Below are 13,350 nucleotides of genomic sequence, written 5' to 3' on the forward strand. Positions count from 1 at the left end.
AGCACAAGATGAGGCATATTGGCCAACAGATCAGAACAGAGTGATCAGAAATTGACCCACACAATTACAGTTAATTAATATTTGACAAAGGAGGCAAGAATATACAAAGGAGTAAATACAGTCTCTTCATCAAAAGGTGCTGGGAAAACTGGACAGACATGAAAAGAGATGAAAGTAGACCACCAACTTATACCATACACAAGAATAAACTCAAAATGGATAAAAGACTTACATGCAAGGCATGAAACCATAGAAATGTTAGAAGAAAACATAGGTAGTAAAATCTCAGGCATCTCATATAGCGGAATTTTTCTTGATACATCACCTAGGGCAAGAGAAAATAAAAGGAAAAATAAACAAAAGTGAACAAATAAAAGCTTCTTTACAGTAAAAGAAACTACCAAAAAAATTAGAAGGGAACCCACTGTATGGAAGAACATATTTGTCAATGATACATCTGATAAGAGGTTAATTTTCAAAATATACAACTCAACAAAAGGAATACAAACATTCCAATTGAAAAAGAGGACCTGAATAGACATTTCTCCAATGAGGACATACAAATGGCCAAGAGGTATATGAAAAAAATGGTAAAAGTCACTAATCATCAGAGAGATGCAAATTAAAACCACAATGAGTTATCACCTCACACCTGTCAGAATGGCTATTATAAAAAAACATATCAATAAACAACTACTGGTGAGGACATGGAGAAAAGTGAACATTAGTTCACTGCTGGTGGGAATGCAGCCTGGTGCAGCTATTATGGAAAATAGTATGAAGTTTCCTCAAAAAATTAAAAATGTAATTTCCATTTGACCCAGCAATCCTACTTCTGGGAATATATCCTAAAAACCCTAAAACATCAATCAGAAAGAATATATCCTGTGTTCATAGCAGCATTATTTATAATAGCTAAGATTTGGAAATAGCCCAAGTGTCCATCAGTAGATAAATGGATAAAACGCTGTGAGACATTTACACTATGGAATACTGTGCAGCAATACTTTGGGACAGCATGGATAGACCTGGAAAATATTATGCTAAGTGAAATAAGCCACTCTGAGAAAGATATGATATCACTTATTTGTGGAATCTAATGAACAAAATGAATTGACCAACAAAATAAGACCCAAAGCATGGAGGCATGGAACATGCTGACATACCTTGGTGTGGGGATTGAGGGGATGATACAAGATAAACCAAAGAACCTTATATACTTATATGCATAGCCCATGGACACAGGCAATTGGGGGGTGGAGGGGTGAAGACCTGTGGAGGTAGGGGCTGGGTGGGGGGTAAATGGGGGAAAGTGGGAGACATCTGTAAACTCTAAACAATAAAAATATATATGTTTATTTAAAAGATATGTTAAGCCCTGTCCGGTTTGGCTCTGTGGATAGAGCATCGACCTACGGACTGAGGGGTCCCAGGTTAAATTCCAGTCAAGGGCACATGCCAAGGTTGTGGGCTCAATCCCCAGTGGAGAGTGTGCAGGAGGCAACTAATCAATGATTCTCTCTCATCACTGATGTTTCTATCTCTCTCTCCCTCTTCCTTCCTCTCTGAAATTAATAAAAAATATTTTAAAAGATATGTTAAAGGACCTTCTTTAAGAAGAAAAAAGACTAAATAAATAGAAAGAAAAACATAGGTATAAAGAATAAAATGACAATAAATAAGTACCTATCAATAGTAACTTGAAATGTGAATGGATTAAATGTTCCAATCAAAAGACAGAAAACATGAACCATATATATACTGTTTACAAGACACCCACCTCAGAACAAAAGACACATGCTACTGAAGGTAAAGTAATAAAATAAAATATTCAATGCAAGTGGAAAAGAAAAAAAAAATCCTGGGGTAGCAATACTAATATCAGACAAAATACACTTTAAAACACAGCCATAACAAGATGCACAGAAGGACATTACATAATACTATAGGCATAAATCCAACAAGAGGATATAACCCTTGTAAACATATATGTACCTAACATAGGAGCACCTAAATATAAAAAGAAAATCTTGATGGACATTAAGAGAGAGATTGATAGCAATACAATCATAATTTGGAATTGAATACTCTATTGATATCAATGGATAGATCTCACAGACAAAAAATCAACAAGGTAACAGCAATCTTAAATGACACACTAGACCATCAGTTGGCCTTAATTGATATTTACAGAATACTTCACCTCAAAGTGGCAGTATATAAATCCTTTTCAAGTACACATAGAATATTCTCTAAAATAGCCCACATGCTAGGATATAAGATAAGTCTTAATAAATTCAACAAGAATGAAATCACATGAAGCATCTTCTCTGAACACAATGGTATTAAGCTAGAAAACAATTACAATAAAATAACACTCAAAAATATTCAAATATATGGAGGCTAGATAACATATTATTAAACAATAAATAGTTTAACAATGATATAAAGGAAGAAACCAAACGTTACCTGGAGACCAATTAAAATAAACACACAAAATCTATGACACATAGAGAAAGCCATCCTCAGAGAGAAATTCAGTGTTACAGGTCTACCTTAAGAAGAAAAATAAAACTCTCAAAAAACAATCTAACCCTACACCTAAAAGAACTAGAAAAAGAACAACAAACAAAGCTCAGAGTAAGGAGACAACAGGAAGTAAGGCAGATTAGAACAGAAATAAGTGACACAGAGATGAAAAAATAACAATACAAATGATCAATGAAACCAAGAGCTGGCTCTTTGAATAGATAAACAAGACTGACAAATCTTTAACAAAACTCATCAAGAAAATAAGAGAGAGGACCCAGATACATAAAATCAGAAATGAAAGAAGAAAGGTAACAATTAACATCACAGAAATACACAGGATTGTAAGAATATATTATGAAAAACTATATGCCAACAAATTGGACAATCTGGAATGAATAAATAAATTCCTACAAACATATAGTCTCTCAAAACTGAATCAGAAAGAATCAGAATATCTGATTTATAGGCCAGTTACAGCCAATAAAAATCAAAGTAGTTATCAAAAAATTCCCAGCCAACAAAAGTCTTGGACTGGATAGCTTCACAGGTGAATTTTTTACCAACTATTTAAAGAAGAACTAACACCTATCCTTCTCAAACCATTCCAAAAAATTTCAAGATGAGGAAGATTTCCAAGACACTTAACAATGTCTGTATTATCTTAATTCTAAAACCAGATATAGATTTTAAAAAATTATAGGCCAATAATCCTGATGAACATAGATGCAAAATCCTCAATAAAATATTAGCAAATTGGATCGACCAATACATTAAAAAGATCATACACCATGGTCAAGTTTGATTTATTCTGGGGATGCAAGTTTGGTACAATATCCAAAAATCAATAAAAGTGATACATCACTTAAACACAATGGATGATAAAAATCGCATGACCATATCAGTAGATGCAAAGAAAGCATTTGATAAAATCCACCATCCATTTATGATAAAAACTTAAAGCAAAGAGGGATTAAGGGATCATACCTCAACATAATAAAAGCCATATATGACAAACCCACAGCCAACATCATACTAATGGCCAAAAACTAAAAGTGTTTCACTTAAGATCAGGAACAAGACAGGGATGTCCACTTTCACCACTCTTACTCAACATAGTACTGGAGGTCCTAGCCACAGCAATCAGACAAGAAGAAGAAATAAAAGTCATCCAAATTGGAAAGGAGGAAATAATACTGTCATTATTTGAAATTGACATGATACAGTATATAGAAAACCCTAGATTCCACCAAAAATCTACTAGAACTGATAAATGGATTTGTTAAAATAGCAGGATACAAAGTTAATATTCAGATATTGGTGGCATTTTCATACTCCCATAATAAACTACCAGAAAGATAAATTTAGAAAAGGATCCAACTTACAATTGCAACAATAAAAATAAGGTCATAGAATAAATTTAATCTGGGAGGTAAATGACTTGTACTCAAAAATTAAAGGATACTAAATAAACAAAAGGAGAAAGATACAAATAAATGAAAGCATATACCATGTTCATGGATAGAAAAAATTAAGATCATCAAAATGTTCATACTTCCCGAAGCAATGTATAGATTCAATGCAATTTATATTAAAATACCAATGGCATATTCACAGCTCTAGAACAAATATTTCAAAAATGTATACAAAACCACCCCAAAAAAATATCATCAGCAATCATCAGAAAGAATAACAAAGTTGGATGGATCACAATACCTGATATCAAACTATACTACAAGACTATAGTAATCAAAACAGCATGGTACTGGCATAGGAACAAGTATATAGATCCATGGAACAGAATAAAGCACCCAAAATAAACCCACATCTTTATGGGTAATTAATCTTTGACAAAGGAGGCAAGAACATACAATGGGTTAAAGACAGTCTCTTCAATAAATGGTGTTAAAAAAAAAATGGACAGATACATGCTAAAACTTAAACTAGACCACCAAATTACACCATACATAAAGATAATTAAAGAAATGGGTTAAGGAGCCCTAACCGGTTGGCTCAGTGCATAGAGCATCGGCCTGCGGACTGAAAGGTCCCAGGTTCGATTCCGGTCAAGGACATGTACCTTGGTTGCAGGGACATCCCCAGCAGGTGTGCAGGAGGCAGCTGATCGATGTTTCTCTCTCATCGATGTTTCTAACTCTCTATCCCTCTCCTTTCCTCTCTGTAAAAAATCAATAAAATATATTTTTTAAAAAATAAAAATAAAAAATGGATTAAGAACTTAAATGTGATTCACAAAACCTTTAAAATCCTAGAAGAAAACAAAAGCAGTAAAATCTTGCACATTTCTCATAGCAACATATTTTCTGATACATCATCTCCTTGGGCAAGGGAAACAAAGAAAAAAAATTAACTGATGGGACTGCATCAAACTAAAAAGCTTTTGGACAACGAAAGAAACCATCAACAAAATAAAAAGGCAACCCAATGAATTGAAGAACATATTCACCAATGATACATTTGATAAGGGATTAATATCTAAAATGTGTAAAGAACTTATACAATCATCACCAAGAAAACTAACAATCTGATTAAGAAATGGGCAAAGGATCTGAATATACAGTTCTCCAAAAAGGGCATACAGATGGCTAACAGACATATGAAAAGAAGCTCAGTGTCACTAATCATCAGAGAGATGCAAATTAAAACAACAATGACATATCACCTCACACCTGTCAGAATGGCTACCATTAATAAATCAACAAACAATAAGTATTGGTGAGGGTTTGGATAAAGGGAAGCCTCCTGCATTGTTGGTGGGAATGCAGACTGATACAGCTATGGAGAACAATATGAAGTTTCCTCAAAAATTTAAAAATGGCACTTTCTTATGACCCAATGATGCCACCTCTGGGAATATATCCAAAGAAACACAAAACATTAATTCAAAAGAATATATGCATCCCTATGTTCTTTGGAGCATTATTTACAACTGTCAAGATCTGGAAACAGCCCAAGTGCTCATCAGTAAATTAATGAATAAAAAAGCTATGGTATATTTACACAATGGACCGTTACTGAGCTGTGTAAACAAAAAAAGAAAATCTTACCTTTTGTGACAGCATGGATGGACCTGGAGAGTATTATGCTAAGTGAAATAAGCCAGTCAGAGGAAGAGAAATACAATATGATTTCACTTAAATGTGGAATCTAATTAACAAAATCATTTAACAAACTAAATAGAAACAGAAGCATAGATACATAGGATAGACTGACAGCTGTCAGAGGGGAGGGGTGTTGGGGGGCTGGGCGAAAAGGTAAATGGGTTAAGCAAAAATATATATACTAGTATATTTTTCTAAGTTGACTCATAGACAACAGTATGTGATAGCCAGAGGGAAGAGGAGTGGGCAGAGGTGAAGATAGGCAAAGGGGATAAAAGGGATAAAAAGAGACTTTGCTTTGGGCAATGGGCCCATGATACAGTGTGAAGGAAGGTTACACAGGACCTCTCTATGTTATTTAACAACTTCTATATACATAATTACCAATCTATAATTATTTAACAACTAGAGGCCCATTGCACGAAGAGATTCATGCAATAGGTCTTCCTTCCCCTGGCTGCTGGCACTGGTTTTTCTCCGGCACCCAGGACCCAGGCCACCGCTCCGGCTGCAGCAGAGAAGCCAAGCCTCTCCAGTCTTTAGTCGTCTTCAGTCTTCAGTCATCTTCAGTCTTCAGTCTTCACTCAGGCCGGAGCCTTCAGTCTTCGCTCTGCGCCTGCATATGCAAATTAATTACCATCTTTGTTGGGTTAAGTTGCATACACATCCTGATTGGCTGGTGGGAGTAGCGGAGTGACACCAGTTTGCATGTTTCTCTTTTATTAGTGTAGATGAAAATGTTTTCTTATTCTAATGCCCATATGTATGAATACCTATGGTATTTAGGGAAAATGGCAAGAAATCCTGGATACTAGTAAAGATTAGAAGGGGAGGATGCTGGACAGGAAGTTAGGAATCAATTTGTACTATGGAAAAATAAGACTAGCATCAGTGGAAGTCTTGGAATAGTAGAAATGGTGAGAAGATAAAAAACATAAGAGGTATTTTTGAGTCAAAGAAAAAGCATTTGATGATTTGGGTATAGAAAGAAATGAAGTAAAGATAATTTTAAGATTGGGGTAGAAATTCATGCCATTAATCATTATAGAATAACCAAGGAAGTTTTTATGTTGAAGGATGAGTTTCATTTGAAACTACTGAAATTGAATTTCTATACCATATGGAACATTGGATTGGAATTAACGAAGGCTTTGTAGCATGCATGTCCTATATTCTTTGAGAAGATTCACTTCTGCTATAGAAAAGAAAACAAATAGGATGGACTAAACTCATAAGACATGTTAAAGATAATTAGTATGAATTATAAAAAATAGTCAAAACTCATAGGATATGTTATGTGTAGATAATAAGTAAGCAAATAACTTGTGAGATATAGGTAGAATTCATGTGATATGTTAAATATAGACAGTAAATTAGTAGCCTAGCTTGTTAAGCTATATCAACAATTGATCAATAGAATAAATTAAAATCACGATGGAACAAGAGTGTTGTTTAACGATAGAAAGGAATGGAAAGGCCAAATAATGCCACCTCTGGGATGACAGCTATGTCACATTCAAATTCAATCACCCATTGGCAATATCCAGTATGGTCTCATTCCGGCCCCATTTGTTCCACCCAGGAAATGAACAAATGACTGTAAGACCCATGCTTATTTAATAGGCTAATGGACTAGCTGCAGCTATGTTCAGATGTTCTCAGCGCCAAATCTCTTCAGTAGAACAAGTGTATATCATTCTCACAGCGTCCTTTGTGTCTGTGAATCCTTCCTCAAACCTCAACTCTGGTCCTCATAACCATACCATTAGCTGGGAGAACTAAAATGGCAGAGAGTAATAAAGAGAGGATATATGAGACTTGTGAATCCCAGGACTCACATGTTAAAGTCCTTCCATCTACTTGTACCCTAATTCAAGAATGTTAATTTACCCCAACTCTTTACCCTTGCTTCTTGTTGTATGTTGTAATTTGGTCTGTGAGCCTTTCAGTTCTGTGACTTCTGAGACAGAGTGCCTCATTGTGTACTTCAAAGCTACCATTCTCTCAAAGTAATTTCCCATTTGATAGATGTGATCTAGAGAATTATAATCATTGAGGAGGATGAGATAATGCAACTAGACCCCAATTACCTTGGTTTAATATAGTCAGGTTTTTGGTGGGGTATATTTAGGCTTTCAACAACTGTAAAATCTGTAAGACAAAATCAAACCTTCACTTTTGAAAAAGTGGACACTGCCTTTTTTTATAACTATTTCCAAAACCTTAATGTGAGGCAAAAACCCACACCCTATTTATATTTGTATCTGCACACCTGTCCTATTACAGGTACTTGATGTGTTTTTGCTGACTGGAAGAATAAATTAGAGTGCATTTTCATAATACAGATATTTGCATACTGATATTTACATGCTGACTCCAACAAAGCTTATCAGCAGAACCAACAAGCAATTTTGTTAAAACTTGTGTGGATTAGATCATTTATCCAGACAGGGATTGCCATGGGAAAATACTGAATTTCTCCTAGGCAGGACTGACAGAATGAAAATGACTTCAATGACACAGTGGTTCAAGAGTACCAAACAACTGAACCTCAGCTTGATTTTCAACAAATTATGACAAAGATCCCAAATCATTTATTTATTGTCCAAGTAACTTAGCAAATAGAATTTGAGATTGTGGGAATATGGGAAAGTAAACATGTCATATAGGTTTTCACTGAGGCATAGTGGAGCAAAAAAGTGATTCAAGTGTCAGAACAAGCCAAGTCCCAACACATGAAAAATAAAAGGAAGAGAGGCCAAAAAATGAAAGTTTTTTTGTTTATTTATCTGGGGTGATTGTTCAATTTGAGACATGTTAGACAAATTATGGTTCATTCATACAACAGAATATTTTTGCATCTATTTAAGAAGAGATGAAAAATAATTTGTGAGTTGATATGGAACAATCTACCAGATATATTGTTAAGCAAAAAAGTCAAAGTGAGGCTCATTTATAACTAACATAGTTTAAAGTCAAATGAAAATATGCTTATCATGCATAAATATTTATGTCCAGAAACCATAAGTTTATTGTCTTATTTTAATAAACTGTAAATGCCTAATGATACTTGATAATGGCTATGATCTTTCTCTCACAGCTTGGCAAATATCTTTCCCAAATATCTATGATTATCCATTTGAATTGAAATGGTTCATCTCTCAGTGTATTTACAATTAGCTGTTTTCAATGGTTTGGGTAGACAAAATAACCAAATTATTATTCAAATTTCTTATACAGTTGTAAAATTCAATTATTCTAAAATGGCTTTTTAAAAATGCAAGTTTGTTAAGAAAAAGAAAAAGAGGCATACCATATATTTAACTTTAAGTGGTAAAGAACTTGAACAAAGATCATAAAGATAAATAAGAACTTGTGGGTTCTATCCCCAACAGGGGGCATGCAGGAGGCAACTAAACAATGATTCTCTCTCATCATTGATGTTTCTATCTCTCTCTTCCTCTCCCTTCCTCTCTGAAATCAATACAAACATATTTTTAAAAAGATAATAAGAACCCACATTTGAGAGGGAGAAAATTAAATCTACCTTCCCAAAGACTAATACAAAAATTAATTTTCAAGCAATTAATCCTGATTTGTTGAATGGACTTGTAGTCCATCCTTTTAATGCCCTTGTAAACAAATGTGGAACATCATTTATGTGAAGCTTTCATGAAGAATCATACTGGTGTATTAAACCTTCTAAAGGGGTTTATAGTTAAAGGACTAGCCCTTGAGAATAAAGATAAACCAGACTAAATCACCTTTGGGTAAACATGCTGTCAACCAATTATCTTATCAATTTTTTACTTATGCTTGTAACAAACTAATTAACTTTGGATATGAACAGCCAACATTCAACAAGGAAAGAAAAACCAAATGGACCTAAGAAAGGACTGAGATACACAACTGGATAAGAAGGTAGGAGTATAGCCCTGAACACAGTAGGTTCAGGCATGAGAAAACAACAAGCCTTCAAACCCAAACCTCTTCCAGCACCCACTGACAGCCAAGAAGGATGAACTACCACTACCTGTTGCTTCTAAAGGTTGCTCTCTATCAGTGATCTGTCCAGAAGTAAAGTGTGCATTTGTGTGTGTGTGTGTGTGTGTGTGTGTGTGTGTGTGTGTGTGAGAGAGAGAGAGAGAGAGAGAGAGAGAGAGAGAGAGAGAGAGAGAGAGAGACAAAGACAGAGAGAGAGCGCATAATGCTTGTGCATGTCTTTGTGTATCTATTACATAAAAGGGGAAGGAAAAGAAGAGGGTAGGGAGAATCCGAGACACCTGAAAGAGCCTGGATGAAAGATCAAGTTTGGCAGTTATTCCATGACACAGATAGGGGAAGACTCCAATTTTCAAAATGTAATTATTCTTGATACATAGCTTATTTTCAGTTTACTGAATTCTACAGCTGGATCAAACAAACAACGAAATCTGTTTGAGTTACAATGAAATGGTATCACAAACACATGCTTTAAAATAATAAATAAACAAATACCCAGCAATCTTGTCAAGTCTTCGGAGCCTAAAAAAGAATAAGAAAACATGTATGTTTGGAATCAGGAAAACATGCACAAACATTATTTCATCTAACACCTCCATTAATTGTTATGATTTATTTTATGTAGTCACTTAATCATTTATTAATTAACTAGAGGCCCAGTGCACGAAATTCATGCACGGAGGGGGGGTTCCCTCAGCCCAGCCTGCACCCACTCCAATTGGGGACCCCTGCTATGGGATCGGGCCTAAACCAGCGGTCGGATACCCCTCTCACAATCTGGGACCCCTGGCTTCTAACCACTCACCTGTCTGCCTGCCTTATCACCCCTAACTGCCTCTACCTGTCTGCCTGATCATCCATAACTGCCTTCCCCTGCCAGCCTGTACTCGCTCCCAACTGCCCGCCTCTACTGGCCAATTTGGTTCTGATTGGTCAGTTTCTATGCCAGTCAGCGTCAAAAGCTCTGCCTCTTAGGCAGCCATTGGCTCCCCACAGTTGACCCAGATTTGGTTCTGATTGATCAGTTTCTATGCCAGTCAGCATCTCTGAACCTGTCAACGGGTCCTAATCAGAAAGGCAGGACTGATTAGCAGCCCCAGTGGAGGCCTGGAGAGAAATGGAGGCAAGGCTGTTGGCCAGGCTGGGAGAGAAAGAGAGACAAGTTCTGATCAACAGCTGCCACAGAGGCTAGGATCAGACCCAGCCTCTCTCTCTGCAGGCCTCTCTCCAGGCCTGATCCGCAGCCCCCTACGCAGTCAGTGCTGGGTTGGGGCTCCCCCAGGTCCCTAGTCAGTGCTAGGTTGCTTGGTCTGGTGGAGCCTTCTGTCATTTGGACCCTGACTCTTTATTATATAGATGTTTATCATAGAAGGTGTGTGTTTAATCTGATAAAATCATTATTCTAAGCTAGGGGTAGAATAATAAAGTAGTAGCTAGGGAATTACAGGCCTTTCTTTATGGATGGAAATGCTTACTAAAGGTTTGCAGAAGCAGTGAGAGTGTTGCCACCATTTTCAGTAAGAAAGGGCAAGAGTCAAGACACCAGCCTACAAAATGAAGGAAACTTCACCCCATCTTGCCAAACACATTCCTGATTCCCCTGAGGAGAGAATTCAAGTTGAAGCTACTTCCTCAGAGCATTTCTGAGAGGGTGGAAGGATTGGTAGAAGTCCCTATTTTACATAAAGGACAATGAAGAGAGGTTATAGAATAATAAGAAGTTAGGAAAATTCTAGGGCAAGAAAAATAATGAAACTGAGACAGATAGTTAAACAGCAGTTTGTGGCCACCTAGTAAATCCTATCTTCCCTAAACCAACAACACTGAAGAGTAAATGGTTTGCACTTCTCCCCAACCAGAGGGTAAATAGCTTAAATCACCCTACTCAGGGAGACAGATAACAGAAATTCATTTAAGTGCCATTTGCCAATCACACCCAAGGACAGACAAATTAAGAGAAGAAATCTCATGTTGGTACATCAGTATGAAGCTATTGATCCTTAGTGTCCCTAAGACCTTTCCTAAGCATCCAGACTTGTAACCCCTGAAAATGAAAGTCCCAGAGCACACTACCTCTAGGGAGCACATCTGTGCCTGTCCCTTCCTCCTTCCCTTCCCCCACAGGCATGCATCCCCTAAACCCCAAGGGACCCCAAGGAGATTTGCAACCAGAGGAGCAATAGGCAGAAACAGCTTATCCAGGGCTAATCTCCTGAACCTGATCCCAAGGCCCCCTTTCCTCTGACTTCACAGTGAGCCAAAGCAACCCAACCTAGGCTCTCCTGTTGCTTCTTCTATGCCCTTCCTTGTTTCACTGTCCTGAGTGTGTTTTTTGCTGTGGTCAATAAATTCCCAGTTGCTTTTCTACACTTTGTCTCTCATTTGAAATCTTTCTGTCAAGGAGACAAGAACCAGGGTGTCATCATCTCCCAGTAACAAAAGGAAGAAGAGTGTACCCTCTCAGGAATTCTAATTTTAATTGATGTGAGTACCTCATTACCCATGTAAATCTCCCACAAAACTGTAGCTAGTTCTTTAAAACATGCCAGGCACTTTCACACTTTGGGGGAGAGAGGTCTTCATCCATGTTCTCCCCTTTCACTGAATACATTCTCCCCATTCCCACTTGTTTCATCTTTCCCAAAATGTTGAAATCCTATTCATCTTTGAGGTCTTCTAGAATATTCTCTCCTTTCTAGAATCTTTCCCCAACATTTCATCCCCACAGGCAAAATAAATTCCTGCCACTATCACTTGCTTTGTGACCTTGAGCAACTGAGTCTCACCATCCTCATACTGAACTCCTCAGAGCTAGAGTAAGGATTAAAGCACCCAGTACAACCTGATTGATAACTGATATTTAATAAATGTTAGTTTCCCAGCTGGTATGGCTCAGTGGTTGAGTATTGACCCATGAACCAGGAGGTCACAGAATAGAGCACATACCCTGTTGAGGGCTCAATCCCCAGTAGGGAGCATGTAGGAGGCAGCTGATCAATGATTCTCTCTTATCACTGATGTTTCTCTCTCTCTTCCTTCCTCTATCTGAAATCAATTTTTTTAAAGGTTAGTTTATTTTCTCCATACTAAGACTGAGATTAATTAATTTTCTGTCTTTTATGAAATTATCCTGGTACCCAGCATATTTTTCTGTGCATGTTAAAAATACTAAGGCAATGCCCTAGCTGATTTGGCTCAGTGGATACAGTGTCAGCCTGTGGGCTGAAGGGTCCCAGGTTCGATTCCAGTCAATGGCACATGCTCAGGATGCAGGCTCAGTCCCCAGTGTGGGGCATGTAGGAGGCAGCCAATCAATGATTCTTTCTCATCATTGATGTTTCTATCTCTCTCTCCCTCTCCCTTCCTCTCTGAAATCAATAAAAATATATATTTTAAAAAAAATACTAAGGCAAGCAAAAATAACTTAGCTATTTGCTCCAGGAAATATTTGTTTCTGGAGATACAACTGTGAGCCAACTAACATAATTTACATATGAAGACAGAGTTTCTTCATCGACTCATTTCAATACCCTCATCTGACTGTGCTTATCAATCCAAAACTATTACATCATAAACTCTGCACAGTGAGAGTTTGTCTAATGAACTTAACTTTGGTTAATCAAAGATGTTTATCCCACACAGTGGGTTTTCTCATTGTTTTGTTGATGGTTTCTTTTGCTGTGCAGAAGCTTTTTAT

Source organism: Myotis myotis, unplaced genomic scaffold (assembly GCF_014108235.1).
Source record: "Myotis myotis isolate mMyoMyo1 unplaced genomic scaffold, mMyoMyo1.p scaffold_m19_p_3, whole genome shotgun sequence".
Taxonomy (NCBI): Eukaryota; Metazoa; Chordata; class Mammalia; order Chiroptera; family Vespertilionidae; genus Myotis; species Myotis myotis.